This window comes from Pholcus phalangioides, unplaced genomic scaffold (genome assembly GCF_987345545.1).
Source record: "Pholcus phalangioides strain wild (caught in Gottingen) unplaced genomic scaffold, Ppha-v1.0 ptg000007l_1, whole genome shotgun sequence".
NCBI lineage: Eukaryota > Metazoa > Arthropoda > Arachnida > Araneae > Pholcidae > Pholcus > Pholcus phalangioides.
In genome coordinates this window covers 11,982,115-12,006,802 of record NW_028301600.1, presented here as the reverse complement: position 1 = coordinate 12,006,802, position 24,688 = coordinate 11,982,115, and the positions used below count along the sequence as shown (strand labels likewise).

At 37.5% G+C, this 24,688-nt stretch overlaps 2 protein-coding genes and 1 non-coding gene across 4 annotated transcripts in view; 2 read left to right on the top strand and 1 right to left on the bottom strand.

The window, feature by feature from the left end:
- The window catches only part of LOC149084919 (gamma-aminobutyric acid receptor subunit alpha-2-like), a 97,047-nt gene extending 93,991 nt beyond the window's left edge, over nt 1-3,056 (bottom strand). The window contains exon 1 of the mRNA XM_089232657.1: nt 2,807-3,056. The gene's annotated coding sequence lies outside the window, so the exon portion shown is untranslated. The remainder of the gene's footprint in view (nt 1-2,806) is intronic.
- The window catches only part of LOC149084916 (gamma-aminobutyric acid receptor subunit beta-like), a 93,998-nt gene that overhangs the window by 24,558 nt on the left and 44,752 nt on the right, over nt 1-24,688 (top strand). The gene's annotated exons all lie outside the window — the stretch shown is intronic.
- Nucleotides 6,552-6,625, top strand: TRNAS-GGA (transfer RNA serine (anticodon GGA)). The gene has a single exon. It is a non-coding gene; the product is annotated as a tRNA-Ser (tRNA).

Sequence of the window (24,688 nt, the reverse complement as noted above, 5' to 3'; positions counted from 1 at the left end):
ATATCCCACTTAAGTCTCCCCACAGAGAGCACACGCAAACAATCATGCCTACAACATTCAAAAATTCATTCATTGCACAACAATAAAAACTTAACCTGCCAAGTTGTCTGCCTACAAGTTTCGAATACAAATGGTAGCATTACTTGAACACATAACAAGTTGTCCTAAGGAAAAAACTTCACGTTCGATTCACAACACATATACACACATTTCAACATATAAATACAAAGGCTACAACAGGCAGAATTCCTAACGAGGTGGCTGAAAAAAAAGCTGATCATAAAAATGTCGATTTCAAACGAAGGGTTTACAACCATAAGTAGACTGAGCCCATTTTTCTTTATTATGGATAATGACATCTTAAAGCTTTTGTGAAAGCCCTGGTTTTCCAAATTTTGTAAAAGCAGAGCACTGAAAAATTATAGTTTTAACTGAACTTTGACATATTTAATTCCTTTGCATCACTTGAAGTGAATTAATTATCTATCAAAGACTTAAAGGTATTATTATCCATAATAAATATAAATGGACTTGGTCTACTATGGTTGTGAACCCCTCAAATATAACTAAAATACAAGAACCCAAAATAAGAGCGGCTATCCCGAAAAGACATACACTCTAGAAGAAAAGTGATAAAATCTAATGATTAGGATAAAATAAAATACACTACATAAAAAAAAAAAATTTGGTTGCCTTATCTATGTATGGATAGCCTCTTGATTCATCCCATTAAAAACATCGTATTTTTTTTCAACCTGTCAATTTTGGTAGGGTTCATGACTCCTGGGATAAGCTATTATATTCATTCACAACCCTGTCAGAGCAAAATTCCCCGAGACACCAACTTACACTTGTAACTTACCAATCGATACTGGTGTCACCTTGTCAAAGCAGTCGATTGACGGTGTACTGATAATTAATGGTTCATCCTATCCATCGCGTTGAAAATTTTAAAAACTTTGATCATATTCCCACGACACTTGCTTTCTTCTAATGTAAACATATTCAAGAAATCAAGTCTCTCTTCATAACTCAAGCCTCGTTTGCCAACAAGGACACGCGTAGCCTCTTTGCATCCCTTCAACCAAGTCTATGCCTATTTTATGTATATAGTCTCTTAAACCTTAAAGCATACTGCAGTGCAGGACTTACTAAGTTTCGGAAAAGCACAAGAATGGCAAGAGGAGACCACGAAAAGATCATCACTTTGAGAATGAAAACGAACATTCTATTTTTTTTTTCATCTCAGCTGAACAATGTTCAGAAAATCTAAGCTGCTCGTCAATGAGAATTCCCAAATCGACGGAACTTATTGCATCCGGAATAGCAATACCATTCAACTCGTAAGTGAAACGTAGGTTGTTCGAACCAAAATAAGCTAACATGTACTTGTCAATGCTAAAACCCTTGCCCCGCGATCATATTCAAGTTTGTCTGAAGCATCTTCCCCATAACTTTAACGTCATCTGCAAATTTGCTAACAATCCCGTCGATGCTCTGATCGAGTTTATCGATAAAAAATGGAAACATTATGGTGCCAAAGGCACTTCCTTAAGAGAGTCCACTTGTGGCACCTGTTCAATCAGTAAATTCTCCGTTGATCAAAATCCACTGAGACCTATCTCGTAATTACGATTCTATCCAATTCAATAAGTTGCCTCCAATGACAATCGCATGTAAATCCTTTCAAAGTTTATGATTTTTTAGTCGATCAAATGCCTCTTGGAAATCAAGGTACACATCGTTTCTGCTTGTGCCCAAAGACTTAGTCACATGATCATAGAAAGAAAAAATATTGGTCACACACGACTTTCACTTCCTTTATCCGTGCTGGTTTTCCGCCAATACATTGTTCTCGTCCATCTGCTTCACCAGTTGTATTTTAATAATGAAATTTTCGAGAGGGGGGGGGGGAGCTCATAAAAACCACTGGATGATAATTGCACAGTTTCTCTACTATCTCTTAAAATAACAAAACCATATTAGCATGCTTCCAATCCCATTTGATGATACTCTCAACAACACTAATCCTGTAACTCTATGCAACTGGCACCAAGAATTCGTCAGCACATTCGCTTAGGGTCCTAGAATAAGTATTATCTGGTCCTGGTGTGCTAAACATACATTTCAGGACTTCCATATCTTTCACTTGAATATTGTTGATATGTACTCATAACACGTACTCATTCGTTAAAAATTCCATGAACGAGGTACATGTGTGGTTTAGTATTTTAGTAGTACAATTGTTATTTGGTACCAAAGTCATCCATTTTTCTTTCATTAGTTTGCACTCAGACACACAATCAACAACACTAATTTATCCAACAAATTCCAGTTTACTGTTTCAATTCACATATGACAATTTGAATTTTTTTTATAATACAGTATTTTTAATATGAAGTTTAGTATCTTGCCTTAAATTGGTAATACATAGAAAGTAAAGCGTTCTGAAAAATATCAAAATTTAATTTAATTATTTACTTCTGAACAAATTTAGTTATAACAACAGATTTGAATGTTGCAATATTAACATTTCATTTCCATGGAGAAAAAAAAACAATGGTATTTTGAGATGATTGGCTTTTTGTAATTTGTTGTATCATGATTTGATTACGATTTAAAACTTAGAAAGTTCAGAAAACTCTGAACTGATTTTTGCCGCGGTACAGTGCATTTTATCTAATTCAAATACAAATACACAACAAGAAAATTGCCCAACGAGGTGGCAGAAAAACGATGCTCATAAAAAATATGGATGTCAAATATAGTATAAAACAAGAATTCATGATAGCAATACAAAACTTACATTTTCTGAGAGATCTCAACCACATAAGCAAATCCGAACTTTTTGTTACGTGAAGTCACATTCTCTGATCTCTTGCAGCTTGAAATTATTGTGAAATGTAACAGTTTGGTACTTTTTTATCAGAAAGTGCCTTCAGGGGTCTCACACATTTTAATATGGTCAAAAATCTTCCATCATTATGCACTGATACTTTCGGTGGTCGACCCTACGGAAATCTTGGTGTCTGCCATGGACCTCTATTTGTAGCAACAGAAACTACAGCCATTTACAGCGAGTATGGTCTCGAACAATGGAGGATGTTCTCTCTATCCAGTACTAAAAAAAAAAATGATGTGATGGCAATGCCATCTACTGGACTGCAAAACAACTAAAACAACGTTTCATACTCTTATGGACGAATGCTACCAAAAAACAACCAAAAATTTATCAAACTTTTGTCAAATTATAACAATATTACTACCGCAGTCGACCAACGTTGCAGCGGTGCTTTTTAACGTTAATTTAATTAAAGTAATTTATTTATATAATTTTTCATTGAAATACACAACTATTTCATTGAAGGGTCCAGTCAACCCAAATCTCTCCGGTTTGAAAACGGCTGCTCTAGTAGAAATAGCAATATAAAGTAGTTTTAGCCATTTATTTATTTCACATTTGGTGCATATATTTTTGATTGCATGTGATATTCCAATACGATATATTTTACACATCTCTATCTATTTTTATGAAAATTTTCATACATTAATTAAACGAATGCACTATTTACATGTTGTGCGCTTGATGAAAAAAAAAACAATATTCGAGATAAAGGAAACTGGTTACTTCATAAAATGAGGAAAAATTTTTGAGATTCACATTCACATAAATACTTACTTAAATAAATATATACTTTATATAAAAAAATTATTTTTTTCGATGTTTGAAAATTTGATTTTTAAAATGATATTAAGTCATTGAAATCTCAATCTTTTACCTGATTTTGCACAATACACAGTTTTCCTTATTTTGAATTAATTTTCATTCAATTACAATGATGTCATGCTATTTTATGTGCCCAATGTGTCAATAACGCATTTTTTTTCTAAGTGTTTGAAAATTTGCAGAAAAATACAAAAGTACATATAGGAGATATTTAAAACATTGTATTAATAGGCATAGCATATGTATATTCGAAAATGTAGGTAAATACATGCATCTCATAGTTTTCATTAGTTGACTATCAAGAACTGGCTAATAATATTTTATAAGTGGTGAGAGGCTAATTAAAAATAATTTCAATTTCAGACCAAATTTATTTTCATGTGCTCATTCTCTTGCAAGTCTAATTTCTTGAGTTGGGAGATAAATGTACAACATATGTTCGCAAATTGTATGAATGCAAATAAACGTAGATTCTATAGAATTCTGTAATCGCTTCGCATGTAGTGCACTCTATCGGAAAAAAAACTTTTTTTTGTAGCAACTTTTCCATAAATCGCATTAAATAAAATGTAATGAAATAAATAGTATTTATAAATACACTGCTCAAAACAATTGGGGGATCACATGGTTTTAACAAAATTACGAAAAGATGTATACCGATAAGTAACATAAAATGAATCATCCATAATTTAAAGCCTAGCAGGAAACGGAAGAAGAAAACTTCATATGCAAATCAAAGTTCATGACGTCAAAAACCAGAAAAAGGAGATAAGGGCAGAAATCGGGATGTTGCAGAAACGTCTGTTTTACTGCCGTAACTGTGAAATTCGATTGCGCAGTATTTTTTTTTTGAGACAAGGTGACTTGAGGATGTCTCAACAACGCGATTTACCGGAATCCATGGCATGGCGTGTTATAGGCAGACTGGAATCCAGGCAAACACAACGTAGTGTCGCGGACGCTGTTGGAGTCGCCAGAAGTGTTGTTGCAAGGCTGTGGAATCGATTCCAAGAAACAGGAAATGTTAGACGTCGACCAGGGCAAGGTCGGCCACGCGCCACTACAGCAACTGATGACCGGTATATACGGTTAACAGCCCGTCGAAACAGAACAGAGAATGCTACGCAGCTGCAAAGACGGTTGCTCTTGGCAACCGGACGAAGGGTGTCCAGCCAAACAGTACGTAATCGGCTTCATGAGGGAGGGCTCTATGCACGTAGGCCAATGGTCTGCATTCCGTTGACCCCACGCCACCGTGCGGCCCGAAGAAGATGGGCTGCTGAACATCGAGATTGGGAGCAACATGATTGGAGCCAAGTGCTGTTTACAGACGAGTCCCGATTCAGTCTGGAGTGTGACACCCGACGTGTTCTGGTATGGAGAGACAGGGGCACTCGAGATAACCCCGCATTCGTTCGTGAAAGGTCACAATACAGACGAGCTGGTTGGATGGTATGGGGTGGAATCAGCATAGGCGGACGTACGGACCTGCATATCATTCGGAATGGCACTTTGACGGCCCGAAGGTATGCAGACGAGATACTGCGACCTCATGCCATCCCTTACGCTGGAGCCATTGGAGATTCCTTTGTTTTCCAGGATGATAATGCCCGACCGCATAGAGCTCGTCTGGTGGAGACATGCTTGAAGCTGAAACAATACAGCGTATGGAATGGCCAGCGTGCTCTCCTAACCTGAATCCATCGGACGACGCATTGCTGCGCGACCAAGGCCGCCTGTTACTCTCCGAGACTTGCAGATTGCACTTCTTGAGGAGTGGAACAGTATTCCCCAAAGTCTGATCGATAACCTCATCCCATCCATGGCAAACAGGTGTGCAGCAGTCTTAGCTGTTCGAGGAGACCACACGCCCTATTAAAACTCATGCATCATGTCTAAACAGTACTTTTTTTTATTGTTTACATGTAACCAAATTGTTGCCCTAAATCATTTTTTCATGTTTTTTCCCTATTTTCAAAGAATTAAAGCTTAATTCCAAATTTTTTTACGTCTTTTTTCTGTATTGTGCATTGATACGCGTGTACTATCCATTGTATGCCAATACGTGGCTGTCTCGCACGGTTTTCTTCACTTTTTGCTTGCTCCCCTAATTGTTTTGAGCAGTGTATGTGGACTAAAATCGAACAATCAGTGTATTTTTATATATAATATTTTAATGATTTACCCATGATATTTTAATTCAGAAAAAAATTATGCAATACTCAAAAAAAATTCTGAAAACTAAATAAGTTATCTCGTAATAACATATTTCATACTTTATTTTGATGGTCAATAATTTCAATCTGAAATTTTTCACGAACTCGCTGTGATAGCGATGCTGAACTAAATTTGCAATTTTGTAACTGAGCAAAAAAAATTTACTTATAGTTAAAGTAACATAATATTTCACTGCTCAACAATTTTTTCCCCATGTTTCTGAGAAATATGTAGTGGTTTTACAGTATATTGGAGCTTCTGATTTCAAAACTAGTGATGGATTCGCTGAATTTTCGTGGCTCCAATTTTTGGGACAATTTATCTCTCAACATTTCAATATTCAAGGATGACGTCACTCTCCGCTACCATACGAAGGTTTTTTAACAACTGGCTGCTGCGAAGATATATTTTGGAAAGAGAGAAAATTCAACTGCCCCTGCGGGGAATCGAACCCAGTGACGTCAGCGGGGAGTGACGTCATCCTTGTATAAGTCGCCATCTGGTGACAGCGTCAGCAGTTGTGAGCTTGGCCTGAGTCTGGTCCGGCCGTCCATGTACGGTCCCTTTCAGTGTACACGAGCTCCAAGGAAAGATCGAGAGGTTCGGTGTCTCTGTAGTCTAGTGGTCTAGGACGTTCACCCGGAAAGTGAAAGGACGTGGGTTCGATTCCCCGCAGGGGCAGTTGAACTTTCCAAAATATATCTTCGCAGCAGCCAGTTGTTAAAAAACCTTCGCATTTCAATATTGTCTGCAGCCACTTATTTCCTCGCGGTATTTTTACTTTCAATTTTTTTTTTTTAATTATCATATTTTATTCAGCACATGATCACATTTATATCATTATCAGACATCAGTGAACCTTATAAACTGATATTAAGGTTGTTAATGGGAGATTTACATTTGCCCATTTTCAACGGGATTTCTACGCTGCTTATGTATTACCATTCAAATTTCATTTTCACCATATCTGAGAAACTAGAGCCAATCTGACAAAACCAATGCAATGCAAAATCAGCGCCTAAAATCACTGAAATATCTTTGCTAATGATTTATTTTATTTATAACGCGCAGTTTCAATGTGATTTTTATGCTGCTTATGTATTGCCATTGAGATTTAATAATCATTTTATTTAAAAAACAAGAGCCAATCTAACAAAACCAATGCCAGATTCAAAATCCGTGCTCCAAAATCACCCTAAAATCACTGGGATATCTTTGCTAATGCCTTATTTTATTTATTTATAATGCACAATTGTAATGTGATTTGTGTGTTGTTTACCATTGAAAAATAATTTTCACTTCATCTCAAAAACTGAAACCAATCCGGCAAAACTAATGCCATATTCCGCATCAGATCCCCATAATCATATTAAAATCACTGAAATATCTTCGGAAACGAAATCGGTGTTTAGCGGTGTTATATTCTTTGGTAAAATATTCTAGTTAGAATTGAGCATGTTTCCATTTGTTTCCTCCCTTACGGGATGACAATTATTCAGAACTGACCAGACAGGTAATGGTAAAAATGTTTAATCCATTAGACAATATCCTATCATTCTTCAATGAAAGACGTTCCCATTGCAAAGCCAAAAACAACGCCTCTTGTCCGCCAAAAACAGAACCAATACGCGATTTATCCATTTGTTCCATTTATTTTTGCCGTCTTTCTGTCAACCAAACTACAACTCTGGTTGGGAGCAAACCCAAACATTAATGTAATTAATTCAGTTCATGGTTTTGTCGGGAACTATTTGTGATATTCGTTCCAGGTAATCTCTAGTAAAGTGATTCGGATATAATATTAGGTAGAAAATAGAGCACACACATGCTCAACACATGGCCCGCGGGCCAAATGTGGGCCAAACATCCAAAGCAATGAAGTGCCTAGCACTCTTTAGAAGGTTGAACATCCTTATCTTAGGGGATTGATACGGATATTATAGGGATCTCCAGCCACTTTCGGCCAATGTGGGCCGAATTCATTAATGAGTCCGTCAGTCCGATATTGGTCGGGTCAACTGCTGATTCCGGGCAATTGCCGCAACATATATCGTTCTTTGAGGCAGGCAGGGGCGTATTCAGAAAGAGAGGGGCATGGATGAGGCAATTTATCTTCCCCAAGATGATCGAAAATTAAAAATACATGCAAATATATATTTTTGAAATTAAAATATCGAAAGAAAATGTCAATTTTGAGTTCCCGAATCTTTACAGGCATCAGGCACGTGCCCAGTTTGCCTATGCTAGAAACAGGCACTACGTACATGAAAACCAGACACGCATCCACGTTAATATTCCTAAGAAACTTCTAACGTATAGGAAGCACGATATGAAAGGAATAAACCCTTTTTATTACTCCTAGAAGCACCACAGAAACCATGAATTTAACGGTCCTTGCCGCCACGCGCCTCCGGCATACGCATCAGCGACCCCAGCGAGCACAGCCCGGCCGACCGAACCACAAAAGCAGAGGACGGTGAACCGCATGGCCCCGAAGGCACAACCCGACCTCTCACAGTGGGCTAGCGCCCGTGCCAGCGCGAAGCCATCTCAAACAGGACACCTAGAGGGTCGTTTATTGTTTCTGTATAATCTACTGTGCACATAGTTTCAATCACTAAATATGAAAGTTATACGTATAACTTTTGAAACGTAAGATATTTGAAACAAAACATTGAATGATGTGAACTTCACCCCACATCTTACTTTTCCCTTAACGCAAACTCTAGCAAATAACACTCGTTCGCTATAGCCGTGTTTTAATGTGAATTAAAGTCGAAACACAATACACTGACGTGACGTGATAATTGCATCACGTCAGAGACGTGAATTTCCACGAATCAGAATTCACAACGTCTCTGACAACACGGGAAATAACGTCACGTCAGTGTCGTGTGTTTCGGCCGTTGAACTTTCAAATAGTTAGTCTGTATGGATCCCAAAAAAGGTTACGCAACGAAATGCTTTAAACGCCGATATGTCAGGAAGTACGCAATGGAAATCAAAGCTAATGGTACCGTCTGAGGGGGGCGCGGTAGCCTAGATCGATAAGATACTCGCCTGAAGTACCAAAGGATGTTTAGAGGTGTCGCGAGTTCGATACACGGTTACCCCCTTGTCAGAAACTTTCCTGACACAGGACACACTACAATAGAAACGGCGACATGACCACAGAAAAACATTACTACCGTAGGGAGTCCCACATCGAGGTATAAAGAAAAAAAATACTGACGTTTTGAATCGGCAATAAATTGTAGGTCCCGGGGTCTAATTAGCTCTCGTGTGCAGAAAATGACCGTGGTGCGACAAAAATGATCCAATAGTACCGTCTGATCGATATTTCAGAGACAAAAATCCAAATATCCTACTGGTTTCAATAGTTTTTTTGATCTAGGGACTAGGTCCCTAATTTTTCTACGCTGTATCGTGGAATGTAAAAGATTAACCCTTTTCTCGGTTTTATAAATTTCACTGATCCGCATTATATATTTGACACAGTGGGAATAACCAAACACTCTGTAAAATGACACATCTTTTCTCATGAAGAAGACTTTTATTCTGATTTTCTGCAGGTGATAAAGCTTCCTCCCGAACTCCGAGAACAAAAAACCCCAGTAAGAGAAATACTCTATCCTTTCTTTTTATATACTATTTATACTGTATGCATATTTGTATACTACTCCGAAGAGAAGGAGGAAAGAAGAAAATTTCAAACATCTTTCTCTCTCCTTCTGACATCGAAATGCGACAAAAGTTGGCTCCGCTCACTGGCAGTCGATCTGACAGGTTAGGGAGGATGGAAAACGTGTTTTACGGAGAAGAGGAATTCACAAACCTCTTTGGGCTCGTAATTGCCGAAATAATGAGGATGTATTAAGATATATAAGATATCTCGTACTTGCCGAAGTGCAAAGCATCAACTTAGGCGAGATATCTCATAAATGCCGTTGAGGAGGTTAACATAGATCAACTTGATGAAAAATCACACAAGACCCTATACATGCGAAGACGTTGTATTTTGGTTTATTACCAGACTGAGTGTACAGGGTGTCTCCGCATCAGGTTTAAAAACTTCTAGGAGAGATAGGGTGTACGCAGACGACTCGGATTCACATGTAATGCAGGGTCGGAAATGCTTCCCTGATGCGGTAGGGTACACAGAAAACACCAGAAGTGATGGGACACCTCGTTAGCGAACGCACGTTTTAATAACAAATGTGCATCGAAAAAGTAACAAAGGTCAAAGGTGTTCAAAGTGTCTTCCGTTAGATGACATTATACGGGAGCGGTGGTTCCCGGCGTTTGGTGTATTGGCCTGCTCGATCGCCGGATCTATCATGCCTTAATTACTTCTTCCGGAGTCCCCAGACTGGAGGCATATCAAAACACTGGTGTATGTCATCCCTGTTGACAGCACTGAGCAACTTAATGCCTGCATTGCAGGGAATGCCTGAAATTTTCCAGAATGTTCGAAATTCAACGCGACTGAAATGCCAGACCTGCATTACAGCTCATGGACGAGACACTTTCAACACCTTTGACCTTTGTTACTTTTTCCATGCATATTTTGTAATCAAAACGAGTGTTCACTTACGTGGGGTCATTGTACTTGTGGTGTTTTCTGTGTACCCTACCGCATCAGAGAGGCATTTCCGACCCTGCATTACACGGGATTCTGAGTCATCTGGGTTCACCCTGTCCCTCCTAGTTGTTTGTAAACCTGGCGCTGAGACAACCTGTACAGTCGACGCTCGTTTTTACGAATCCGTACGGACATAATAATTAGTTCGTAAATGGGAGAGACGATGAAAAAGATACTGGAAATAAAAAAACGAGTTGGTCACTTACGATGATTTTCAAAAAAATTTGACGATTCCAAAAAAAAATTACTTATTTTTGTTTGGATCATCGTAATATTCAGAGATGATTTCAGTCAACAATGAATTTAGCGCTTCCCTTCTTTCCATTCACTAGTGACAGTTGTATTCACAGCTGCACTTTCTCCGCAGAGCATCCAAAAATTCAAGGCGCCTTTTCCTGAATTTCTGCTGCCATCCATCTGATCTTTTGAAAGCTTACAAGTTTAATTTTGGCGCAAATAATTTCGCTAGTTGTTTCAAAATATTTCCGTCGATTGAAATTTTTACCTCTCATTTTTCTCCGCCAAGAAACAAGCGTCTTTTCAAGCTCTGGAAATCTCGCTTTTCTCAAATATTTTCGGGTTGGTGGAACGCCACTGGATCCACTTGCCGCTGAAACAAATTTTTACTAATATATGATTAGAGTACTGAGTGTACTTTGGAACCCCGAACGTTTTGACAACTTCTGTCGTAGTAAGAAAATTCACACATTAATTTCTTTTAAAAAATATATATTTTTTCATTTACCGCCGAGTACAATCTTCTCCGTTTTGTTGAAATTGCGAAGAGGAAAGAAGGCATAGAGACAGCATATATCATAGCATTTCTCAAACCACCAGTTTATCCAATCATAATGCACAAAGGGGGTGAATTGCATTGGCAAGGCATCTTCCCTGCATGGTCAACCCCGAGAACTATCGAATAGGGATTTTCATGTTGGTGATGACAAGTTGGTGAACTCTTTATACAAATACAAATGCAAGGCCACAACAGGCAAAATGACCAGCGAAGTGGCTGAGAGAAAGTTGCCCATCACAAATATGGATGTCATATATTACTGAAATACAGCAACCCAATTAAAAATTCAATATATATATATATATATATTCAGACATGATAAAATATTATACAATGTCCATAAAATGTATTTATGGTTGTCTTATTCTAAGTACGGATAGCTTCTCGCTTTACCCTAACATGTTTATCGCATTTCTCTTTAAGCGTGCCAATTGTGTTAGAATTTCCGGGGGTAAGCTTATCCATTTATTAACAACCCTATTAGAGAAAAATTCCCAGCGACACCATAACTTAGAATTGTCCCTTACCAAACTATACTGCTGTTCCCTTGTAAAAGCAGTTGGTTGACGGCGAATTAATAAATCATGATCCATCCTATCCATACCATTGAACATTTTGCGAACTTCGATCATGTCTCCCGACATCTGAATTCATCCAATGTAAACATATTCAAAAAAGAAGTCTTCATTACTCAAACCGCATGTGCCAAAGAGGGCACGCGTAACTCTTCTCTGCACCCCTTCAACCAAGTCTATGTCCCTCTGTAGGTATGGTCTCCAAAACCTTACAGCATACTCCTGTCCAGGATAAACCAAGCCTCGGAAAAGCGGAAGAATGACTTTTGGAGAACGCAATGAGACCTTTTTGAGAATGAAACCAAGCATTCTATCCGATTTTTTAACCATCGCTGCACAATGTTCAGAAAACCTGAGCCGCTCGTCAATGAGAATTCCCAAATAGGTCACCCTAGTTACATCCGCAATAGCGACACCATTGAACTCGTAAGAGAAACTTGGGTTGTTCGAACCAAAATGACCGACCATACACTTTTCAACACTAAACGTCATGCTCCATGGATTCGTCCATGCTGCAATCCTGTTTAAGTTGGTCTGGAGCAACTCCCTATCGTTTTGATTCCCGATTACCCCCATTAGCTTCACGTCATCTGCGAATTTGCAAGCAATATATATCGATACCCTGATCCAGTTTATCGATAAGAAGTAAAAAAAGTATAGGGCCAAGGACACTTCCTTGAAGAACTCCATTTATGGCGCCTGTCCAATCAGAGAATTTCCCGTTCACCATAATCCGTTGTGACCTATCTCTCAACCACGATTCTATCCAATTCAGCAAGTTGCTCCCAATCCCAATCTCGTGTAAACGCTTCAAGAGTTTAACATGTTGGACCCGATCGAATGCTTTCTGGAAATCAAGGTTAACAACATCTACATTTTTGCCCTTACCCAAAGCCTTAGCCACGTGATCATAGAAGCAAAGGCGTTTAGTTACACATGACTTTCCCTTCCTAAACCCATACTGATTATCCGACAATACACTATTCTCGTCTAGCTGCTTCGCCAACTGCTCACTATCCCGGATGCAACTAGAGTCACCGATTTGGGAATTCTCATTGACGAGCGACTTAAGTTTTCTGAACATTGTTCAGCGGTTGTCAAAAAAGCGAATAGAATGCTTGGTCTCATTTTCAAAAAGGTCTCTTCGCGTTCTCCTAAAGTCATTCTTCCGCTTTTTCGAGGCTTAGTTCGTCCTGGACTGGAGTATGCTGTAAGGTTTTGGAGACCATACCTACAGAGGGACATAGACTTGGTTGAAGGGGTGCAGAGAAGAGCTACGCGTGTCCTTATTGGCACACAGGGCTTGAGTTATGAAGAAAGACTTCATTTTTTGAATATGTTTACATTGGATGAACGCAGGTGTCGAGGAGATATGATCGAAGTGTTCAAAATTTTCAATGGGATGGATAGGATGGACCATGAACTTTTAGTACACCGCCAATCGACTGCTTTTACAAGGGGACACCAGTATCGATTGGTGAGGGACAATGCAAGGTTATGGTGTCGCAGGGAATTTTTCTCCAATAGGGTTGTTAATAAATGGAATAGCTTACCCCCGGAGGTAGTAAATTGTAACACAATTGACACGTTTAAAAAGAAATACGATAAACATGTTGGGGTAAATCGGGAAGCTATCCATTCTTAGAATAAGACAACCATAAGTATTCTTTATGGGCATTGTATAATATTTTATCATGTGTATATATTGTTTGTAATTTGTGTTAATTGCATTTTTAATTGGGTTGCTGTATTTTTGAAACATATGACAACCATATTTTTATGGGCATCTTTTTATCAGCCACCTCGTTGGGCATTTTGCCTGTTGTGGCGTTGTATTTGTATTTGTATTTGTATTTGTATTTGCTTTTTGATAATAATTTCCAAAATTTTTGAGAGGGAGCTCGTCAAAATCACTGGACGATAACTGTACACAGCCTCTGTACTCCCTTTTTAAATATCGGAACAACATTAGCAACAATCCCTTGGGATGATTCTCTCAGCAACAATACTCCTGTAAATTTGCGCGACTGGCCCCAACAATTAATTAGCTCTGAGGACCCTGGGATAGATATCATCTGGTCCTGGTGCTTTGCTCGCACATACATTTTATTAAGAAGATTTAGGACCTCCGCATCTTCCATTTGAATATCATTGAGGATTTTATTACTCCACGCAACATCCGCACATTGAATATCGTATTCTCTATTGAAAACCGACGCGAAAACGTCATTGAAAGCACTACACATACCTACACTGCTCTCTACCCTAGACCCTCCTATCGAGTGGTGGGCCAACTGTTCCCTTACATTCATTACTGACGTACCTAAAAATAATTTTGGGTCAGAGTCAATGTTATCTGCCAACCCAGATTCAACTTCCTTTTCGCTTTCTTCAACGCCCTTCTTTTATCAGTAAATAATGACAGGTCGCTCGTCCACTTTTGTACTCTTTGAATGCTTTTTTCTTTTCAAGATAATGGCTACGCACGCTATTCGTGAACCATAGGGAGCACGATGTACAAACACGATTTTTTCGAACGCTTTCTACCTCCCCTCCCCCTCTCTGCTTTCTCTCAAGATAAGTAGAACGTCCAAATTGAAGTTTAATTTTAGTTACAACGAAGCCGGAGTCGGCTGGAAGACTAAAATAATAGAACGAAAAATAGTGGAAGAGAAACGAGTTCGTATAAAATAGAGTTAATACAAATTAGAATTCGTAAAGTCCGAATACAAATACAAACGCCGTAGTAGGCAAATTGCCCAAAGGGTGGCTGAAAAAATTATGCCCGTAAAAGATATAGATGTCAAATATAACCGAAATACCCAATAAAAGAGCATATATCACCAGAGAAAAGTTTAATAATATATAATACACTGCCCATAAAAAAGATTATTACCTTGATTAAGTACGGATAGCTATTCGATTTATCTCACTATGTCTGTCGTACTTCTTTTTGAACGTATCAATTGTGTTAGAATTCACAACCCCCGGAAGTAAGCTATTCCATTTATTGACAACCCTATTAGAGAAAAACTCCCTGCGGCACCACAACCTGAGTTTGTCCCTTACTAAACTATACTGGTGTCCCCCCTGTGGAAGCAGCTGATTGAGGGTGTATAAGTAAACAATAAATAACATTCGTGATCCATCCTACCCCTATCCCTTTAAAAACTTTAAACCCTTCGATCACATCCCCCGAAACCAATGTAAACTTATTCAAGAAATCTAGTCTTTCTTCATATCTCAAGCTTTTTTTGCCAACAAGAGCACGCATAGCTCTTCTCTGCATACCCTCAATCAAGTCTATGTCCTATGGTCTCCAAACCTTACAGCATACTCCAGTGAACAAACAAAGCCTCGGAAAAGTGGAAGAATGACTTTAGGAGAAAGCGAAGAAACCTTTTTGAAAATGAAACAGAACATTCTATTTGCTTTTCTGACCACCGCTTAACCATGTTCAGAAAACCTAAGCAGTTCGTCAATGAGAATTCTCAAATCAGTGACCCTAGTTAAAATGGAGTGGCAAAATCTCTATGGCATTTTTTTCGTGACAAAGGACCAGTTCGTAAAAAAAGGGCGTGTTCGTAAATTGGAAGTTCGTGAAATCGAACGTCGACTCTATCACATTGCATTATAACGGGGCCTCCGGAATGTCACAGTGAGATACCATCCACTACTTCTCATCTACATTAACCCTGCTGTACTATTCGCATTAACCCTACAGTTTTAACGTTCGGGTCAGTATTACCGAATCGTTTGTTTTCACTTTAATCCTTGTTTACTATTGGAAAAAATCAAACCTTTGAAACAATTATACATAAATCCACCATTTTTTTAATTTAGTCATTAAAATTTTATTTTTAATTGCGTTAATTAGAGAGGCAGCTCTTTTTGTGTAAATAATAAAAATGTCCTTGTGTACTACTGCTTTTACTACAAAAAATCACTTGTTTCCAACATACCAATGTTATACAGTAAGAAATCGGAAAAGCGTTACTACTTTTGACGTCACCTCACTTATAAGGTATGTTTTTGAAAGTTCAGTTCTACATAAATGTCATGTTGATCTTACTTGAAAATGCCACCCGCTCATGAAGTCATATTATTCGGTCTCGAGGTGACCGAGATCAGACCGTATCATGTACGAGATATCATGCCCTAACCCCAACATATAAAAGTGGGGAAGAGTGATAGACCCGTGAGCCTTACGATGAATCTTTTGCTTATATATATAGCACATATACAAATAGAAATTCCACGATAGACAAAATGCCCAACGAGGTGGCTGAAAAAAGATGCCCATAAAAAATATGGATGACGAATATGTATCTAAACAAATCAAAAAAATACAGGAATCCAATGAGAGCAATAAAAAACAATAACTATGACAAAATATAAATACACTGCCCCTAAAAAATTATGGTTGTCTCATCTATGTATAGATAGCTTCTCGATTTATCCCCATATATTTATCGTGTTTCTTTTTTAAGGGTGTCAATTGGGATAAAAAAAAAATGGTTATAGTAGTTTTTGTTTACAAAAATAGCATGTAAGTTCGAAAAACATGCTCAAATGAATAAGTGAAAAAATAGTAGTTCGCCTGTGTACAGTAGCATTCAGTGGAATTGAATTCAAAAATCACTGTGACAGCAATAAACAATGTTTAAATAGCTGAATGATTTTCTATAATTCATTGAAGTGATGCAGAAGATCCTAACGAAACGTTTTCGCAGAAAATCGGAGTAAGCAGAAACTTTTTTCACCACTGCTTCCTTCCACACATTCATTCAAGTTTTTCTCAACATTTTAGTTTAGGCGGAATCTCTGAAATAAAATTCGTGGTGTAAGGAGTGCCAAAAGTAAGGGAAAATGTTTGAGGAAACCCCCTATGAAGCTAAGATATTTGGTTTAGAAAACTACCTAGATTTATTTCAGAACTAAGTATTTGCCCCTGCTGTGCCTTACTATTTCTCGCTGAAACACTAGTGGGACCATATGAACCCTTAGGGTTCCACGGACCATTCGTTGAGAAACACCATACTTCAATGATGTTAAAAGGAATTTCAGTTAATGTATAAAAATAAATTTTAAGGCCTTTGAAAGGATTTTTTTCGGCTCACATTGACCCAAACGTAACAAAAATCGAAAAAGAAAATTAAAAAATTAAAAAAAAAATTCAAACTACACCAGCCTTATAAAGTTAAGGTAATAACTGATGAAGTCTGGAAAAATCATGAGCATTTCTTGACAAACAATTATGTAATAACGGGGCAAAATTCGTTTCGGATAAAATAGACCCCGAACGGTGCAGCAGGGTCTGAGAAGATTAAAATGAGAATAGTTAATTATCTAGCCAATGATGATTAAAATATAACAAATTAATGATAACCATTGACTTGAGCAAACAATGGTACTAATTGAAATAAGAATGATCATAGTATTCATTGACAGTTCGAATGCCAATAACCATATAGAAATTTTGTATAAATCAACATACCAGTAGAAATTTTACTGGCATTAATTCCGCTTACTTGTTCAATCGGAAAAATAATTGTTTAGTTTTTCTTTATATACATTTAAAATGAGAGAAGTAAGGAGATGGAAGGTGAGAAAATAAAACATGAACCATTTTCATAAATACTCAGAAGTACAGGGTGGTAATAAACTGACACTACTCAGACGTATGTAGCGCCTGTTGTGGTGGACGTATTTCCTTGAAACTTGCTATATACGCTATATGATCCAAGGGAAAACATAACTGCGAAAAGTAAGCACTGCTTTTCCATTTGGTGGTCAAAAATCGAACTACTTTTTGTTGAATATTTCTTTTTCCCATGGTCCATATATCCTATATACCAAGTTATATGAAAATACTTCTATCAGAATAAGCGCTACATACATTTGAGTAGTATCAGTTTATTCTTAACCACCCTGTATCAACAACAAAAGTTATCGGAATTTTAAGTACATTTTTTCTATAGCAATAATATATTCCAATGTTTTTCAAATACAAATACAAATACAAATACAACGCCACAACAGGCAAAATGCCCAACGAGGTGGCTGATAAAAAGATGCCCATAAATTACGACGATGCCCATAATACGAGTATTATTATTGTATATGTATAGAGAGAACGTATATCATACTGTTTTGGAAGTCGTATTTTCTGAAATTTAATCTCATGTGATTTGCTAGTTGCTTTTTGACTGCTTTCAAAATAGACAAGCTCGCATCTTGAACACATGCAAATGTAGTATAAAACAGTTTACGTTTGGACTAAAAATGATGGTGGAATTCCAAGAGGCACGTCTCGCAAACACGGTTTCACTTTGCTTGTAGCGAATTATTATTCAACCCGTAGCGTTATGTTTCCGCGACAATTGATTAAAATTTCACGAAACATGCCACAATTTCGCGACAGTGATCATCGATCCTCAGTACTGAAGTGTATATATAGTATATTGCCGCAACATCTGTTTCGCAATTTGCTCGATGATAAACTTTATTTTAAGAACGTGGAGATTGCTTTCACCCGCACAAGTTACAGAGAATCACCCACGCGGGGGTGAGCGGTTTAGTTTGTTAGGGTCTCTTTCTATTTTCATTCCATTTATCGAGAAACAATGTTTTTCCAAGTTCTAAAAATCACTTCGTTGCATCAGTCAGATTGACGTAGCTTTGTAGTTTCGGTATTGTCAAAAACCAACAACACAAGCGTCATTTTATACTGAAAATTGGATGTGAATTTTTTTCAGTCAATTCGTTAACCTCACATCAGCTCCGAATTGGAATCAGTGCATCTATACTCGAGATTATAACTGACGAAAATTCAGAATTTATGAAAGAAATAATTCAATAGTTATTTTTTTCCAGACGGAAAATGCAGAATTCCAAAATTATTGCTTTATTCAGAATTCCAGAATTGGTAAAAATTCAGAATTTAGGAAATTATCATTACCGTAAGTGTGGTGGTCCCCAAAACGCTGGGCCCGGTGCGACCCTAAAGGCGGCTCTCATCAGAGTATCAACTTTAATGGCTGAAGTCTTTTAACGTAAACATGAGTTGTAACTATTCAACAGCTCGGAAAAAACCAGAAGTTTATTTTAAACACGAGATTCACTCTTATAAAAATGAACCAATATACACAGAAATTTAACGTGAAATTCCTGTGGAAACCATTCAACCTGTAATTTTTACTGTCTTTACTCGTATGTTTCCGTTTCGACTCTGGATTTCTTTTGACATGGATACGTCTTTTAAATCGTCTGACGATACTGGGAGCATTCGCATAAAAATGCTTGACAAAATTCTTTAAACGCTCATATCTCAGCAAGTCAAAAGCAATGGTTTTGATGTCAGATGATCTAAATTATATCACTTCGGTTCTTCCAATATTTCTTCCCGTCTGGGGCAGAGGCCCGCGGCCCTGATTCATAATAAATTGTTTTCCACTGTATTCCAGAAAGTACGCAACGCATATCAAAAGCAATGTTTTCGTCAGATGCACATGCAGAGGTGAATCCAATGATATCACTCCGATTTCAATGTCTCTTCACGTCTGGGCATCAGGCCCGCTGCCCTGATTCGTAGCAAAATTTTTTCCGTTATATCTCGAGCGGTTCACAACAAAAATAGACGACATTGGTATCGGTTGTTAGCTATTCCAAAGACAAAGCGCCGGTGATAATGATATAATTCCATTATTCCAGTATCTATCTACCACGCGATTATCAAGGCACGAAAAATGCATTCACGTCAGAACAAGTGTCCGGGTCTATGATACAGCTTACCTCAATTTTTTCAACTCTTTTCAATATTAGATTTAACGTATTTTCTAAGGATAATGCGTGCTAGGAGCGTCGAACAATGTTAAGTTGTTTTCTTTGTATATTAGTTTCTACTGCAGTGAAACTAGAACTTCGTTCAATTTTTTTCTTATTTCTCTTTCATTCTCTTCGAAAAATTCGATTTTCTTTACGGGAGGCTTACATACTTATACAGTGAAACCTCGATACAACGATACTCTGCGGACCAAGAAAAATATCGTTGTAGAGGGATCATCGTTACATCGAGACGTAGTATTATCACCAGGCGACACCAAATGTATGTTGTTGTTGGCATCTCTTTTGAATTAGCGTTGTCAGTACTACCATAAATGCATTTATAAACACTTATTCGGCAGCAAACAATTCTAATGGATTAGTTGATGAATAAAATTCAGTTGATTGTTACAGCCTCTGAGAAGCAGCTTCCCTCATAATATTTTTTTGTACTACGAAGAAAGTAGCTTCACGGCTACTTCACTAAAACTTTCGGAGTCTAGATAGTGTAAGATAACCATTTTCATGAATCATCCTCGAAAGAACAAGAAAATGGTGAGGAATTAAAAAAATATTGGAAGTGAGTTTGGAGGGAATTATAAAAAATGACGTTGTGTAGCAGATTTAGTCTCCTCAAAAAATATCGTTGTAGAGGGACTTATCGTATTACCGATATCGCTGTATCGAGAGGAATTCAACACAAGACTATAGGCAATTCCAAACAAGATTCGAAGAAAAATCTATGTAGAGGGATTTATCTCTCGTCATATCCAGTATCGTTGTAGCGATGTGATATCAAATGAATTTTAATGTATATAATTTATCTAATTTTAATTTAACGTGTGCTTTTTTAATGTTTCGTGGACCGAAATTAAGAAAGAGTCATAATGGAGGCATATTTTTAAAAAATAAAATTGCATTTCATACTTTTTGCGTTATTTTTGTTGTTAAGTGGTTCTCTTACCAACCCGTGTCAGTCACATTGCCCTAAATCCAACACATAGTTGCTACATACAGAAATTAGGTGATGGGCAGTCACCCCAATATGCGGGATGACTTTGCCCACCCTGTTTATATATGTCCGTAAAGAGAGGATGGGATGACACTTTAAAATACAATAAAACCCCTCTTAACACACACCCCTCAGACGCGGTCATTCTTCATTTACGGCCAAATAACTTTCCCTTTGTATAATAAATGTATGTATTCAAAACCTCTGACTAATGGTCACCCCACTTTTACGGACGAATTTATTTGTCTCGGAAAAGTAGATTACTTTACCTAATAATACTCAAAAAATTTTATTTTCGACTTTTAACCAACGGATTGAATGAAAAATTTTGATTTCAATTTTAAAACAGGGCAAAATCACCCCAGTCGACGGTACAATTCAAGATAGATTTTTCTAAGGCTTTCTATACGTGACAAGGCATCCAACTATGTTAAACACGTTATTTTGGAAGAAATATATGCATTTCTATCTTCATTTTTTATTGTTTATGAAAGCCCTATTTTTTGTGATTCCAAAACAGGCCTTTATTTGCTTATATGATGCTTAGAACCGATGTTGCGTCCTCTTTAGTGTTTTTGCGTAGAATAATAAGTGAATAAAACATTCAAACGCATTTTACGAAGAATGCGATTTTTGATATTTCATTTCAGTTCAAAACATGAAATCTACTTATTTCTAAAAATGTGTGAAATTATACATTACGAAATTTTGGTATAATATTATGCTATACAGGGTGTCCAGTAAGTGTTAATGTGCCATTTATCTCATCGACTGTCCGCCGGTATAGTTTGAATTTAAAAAATGCTCAAAAGGCGGTTTAAAAGTTACCTGTACCTGTCTTGAGAATGAAAATTCGGTGCATAACAAAAATAAAAAAACTAAATTTTTATACGGTCCCCTATGCTCCAACTTCCATTTCGAAAGTTGTTGCCTAGTCTCTTCTGAGGCCAAAACAAATTCAATGTTTCTAAGCACAATATTCACACATACATTCAAATTCGAAAATCGGAAAAAGGACAGTATTAATGACGGAAAGGAGCGTTTGTTCGTAAGTTTTTGATGCGCTTTTATAACATTTCTCCGATTTTCGAATTCAAATATCTTAGTTAATATTGCATTTAGAAACATGGAATTTTTTCTGTTGGCCTCGGGAGATACACGGCAACAACTTTTTAATTGGGAACTAGACGACAGGAGGACTGTATAAAAATTTAGATTTCTCTTATTTCGTGGCACACTGTAAAATCACTCTCAAAACTGGTACAGAGTAATTTCGAACACCTTTTGAGCATATTTTAAATTGTAATCATACCTCTACGATGGACAGTTGATGAGATAAAGGCCGCATTAGCATTTACAGGACACGCTATACACTGAAGTGCCAAAAGTCATGGGATACCTCTTAATATTGCTGCACTTTGCCGGGTAAAAGGAGGTCCCACACGATATTAAGAGGTATCCATGGCTTCACTGCTGAAGTGCCAAAAGTCATGAGATACCTCTTGATATCGTGTGGGACCTCCTTTTACCCGGCGAAGTGCAGCAATATTAAGAGGTATCCCATGACTTTTGGCACTTCAGTGTATATTGGGGATACGAACTCAAATCTAAGGTCTATTTGCCTACTTACAGTGTTTTTACAGACGATATGAAATTTCAAAAAAAATTCAAGTGTACATTAACAGATTTGAGTGTAACCACATAACATGCAATCCTTCAAATTTTAGTTCATAACCTACAACCAGCACTATCCAAATTTACTATGAGAATAACAAAACATTCCATTCACATAGAATTTTCTGAAACAGTATTTAAATATTGCATAAATTTTGCTTAAAATTTGACATAAAAATGGACTTTTGCATAGAAAATGACGTAGGCAGCCCAAAATGTATCATTGTTTTCACAATTTTGGGACACTTTTCATCAAAAAATGTTACTAAAGTTCGCTCCAGTGCTATTTTAAAGAAAAGTAGTCGGACACCTTAACCGACGGTTCGAATGAAAAATTTTAATTTCAATTTTAAAACTCGGCAAAGTTACCCCAGTTGACGGTGCAATTCTAAATAGATATTTTAAATGATTTTTCAGGTTTTCTTTACGCGACAGTAACTATGAAAAAAAATCAGCAGCTCGACTCATCAGACTGCGTAAATTATCTGATTCGCAAGAATCCCGATAGATGGCGGTAGCAGTCTTATTTCGAAGCAACCACTAGAACTTTAGAACTAATGCTAATACTACGGAATAAGTTTTCGCACGTTGTTTTAATTTGCTTAATATGCAGACGGTGGTTCATTTATTGAGGGGGGTAGGGGGCTTGGCGAGCTATAGCCCATAGTGTCAAGTTCAGACAAGTGTCAAATTTGAGGAATGAGTGGCCGAGAAAATTGTAAAATGGGAGAAGGGCGGCAGAATTTGTATAACTTATACTTTCCAAAATTTTGTTCGATCCAGGGCCGCATTGAAACGTTTGAAGGCCCTAAGCCATAGATTTCCAGCTGGTGTTCCGTGAGAGCTTTCTTGGGGTTCCGCGGAATAAATCCGTGACATTTGATTTACGTTCTGATTTTTGACGAAACTTTAAAAATTCCAGAATCCGGAGAGCTTTGACTGAGAAGAGTTTTATAATCATTGATACTCGTAAAGCTGTTCTTTATTGGAAATTCTGAGAATAAAGTATGTAAATTAGGAGGTGGGGCCCCAGCATATAATTTTTCCCGAGGTCCCATGATGATGCCTTGAGTATACTACGTGAGTTATAGAAATATTAAAAATTTTTTTGAGTTCTGTAGAACAGCTTTACAATCATCAAGGGTTCCGTGGAACATTTATTCATTCATTCAAGCCGAACACAACTCCAGTCTATCGCGCCTTAGGCAATTTACTACCGATTGTGTCGTTCCGGAACTATGAATGTCCTCCTCTCCAAATCTCCTGGGCATGGCCCCCAGGCTGTAATATTTTGAGGGCCCCTTCTGTAGTTAATTTAAAGCAAGAAAAAGCAAAAAATGATGAGAACTGCCTGGTCCCAGGGCTAGAACCCTGTCGGTCCCCAGGGACGCGAAAACGATTATAAGCCCATACAATATATACATCACACATAATACACAAAGCTGCCTCGCGACATTTGGCCGCACGGGACTTTTGCCCTCCTTCGAGAAACGTTCGCAGATCTTGTGGCCAGTTCAGTGGTGGGCTCCCAAGTATGCCCCAGTGTTCGGTTGAGCCCTGAGCTTCATAATCATCAAGGAACCCGCGGAACAGCTTCATAACCGTTGAGGGTTCCGCGAAAACTTTTACGTTGGAAACCCCTGCCCTAAGCACTTGAATGGTTCTGGTGTTCCCGTCCCTAAAAGTATATATTACTCGATGTCGAATCTATAAAGGAAAAAAAAACAATATTAAATGAAGTTTTATATTTCAGAATTAACTAACCTAAGGCAAAATTATATGATTTGAATATTTTTAAGCACGAACAGAGTAAAAAAGCGAAGGAGAGACTTTGGACTTGCAGATCATTGATAATATCTCTTGGATCATTTTTATTTATTTTTGGGACATCTTTGAAAGTTTTTGGAATTTTTCTTTCGCATTTCTCAAAAAGACAGACCTTAAATTTTTAGACATTTTTCTCAAAATACTTTAAAAACATTTAAAGATATCTTCTCCCATCGACTGCTCGGTAGGATTTCACAAAATGGCTTCAAACGCAACCACGGAATCTTGGCAAGGCCAATATTTCATTATTTTTGGTGAATCAGAATCGTTGGGCTCCTGTTCTTTCATTCCAAAAACTCGGCATTAACGTGATCTCTAATTTGCAATATTATCAGATTTCTATTGTGGTGCCATTTTTCTCTTGATGCCCTAAGCACGTGCTTATTTTGCTTAG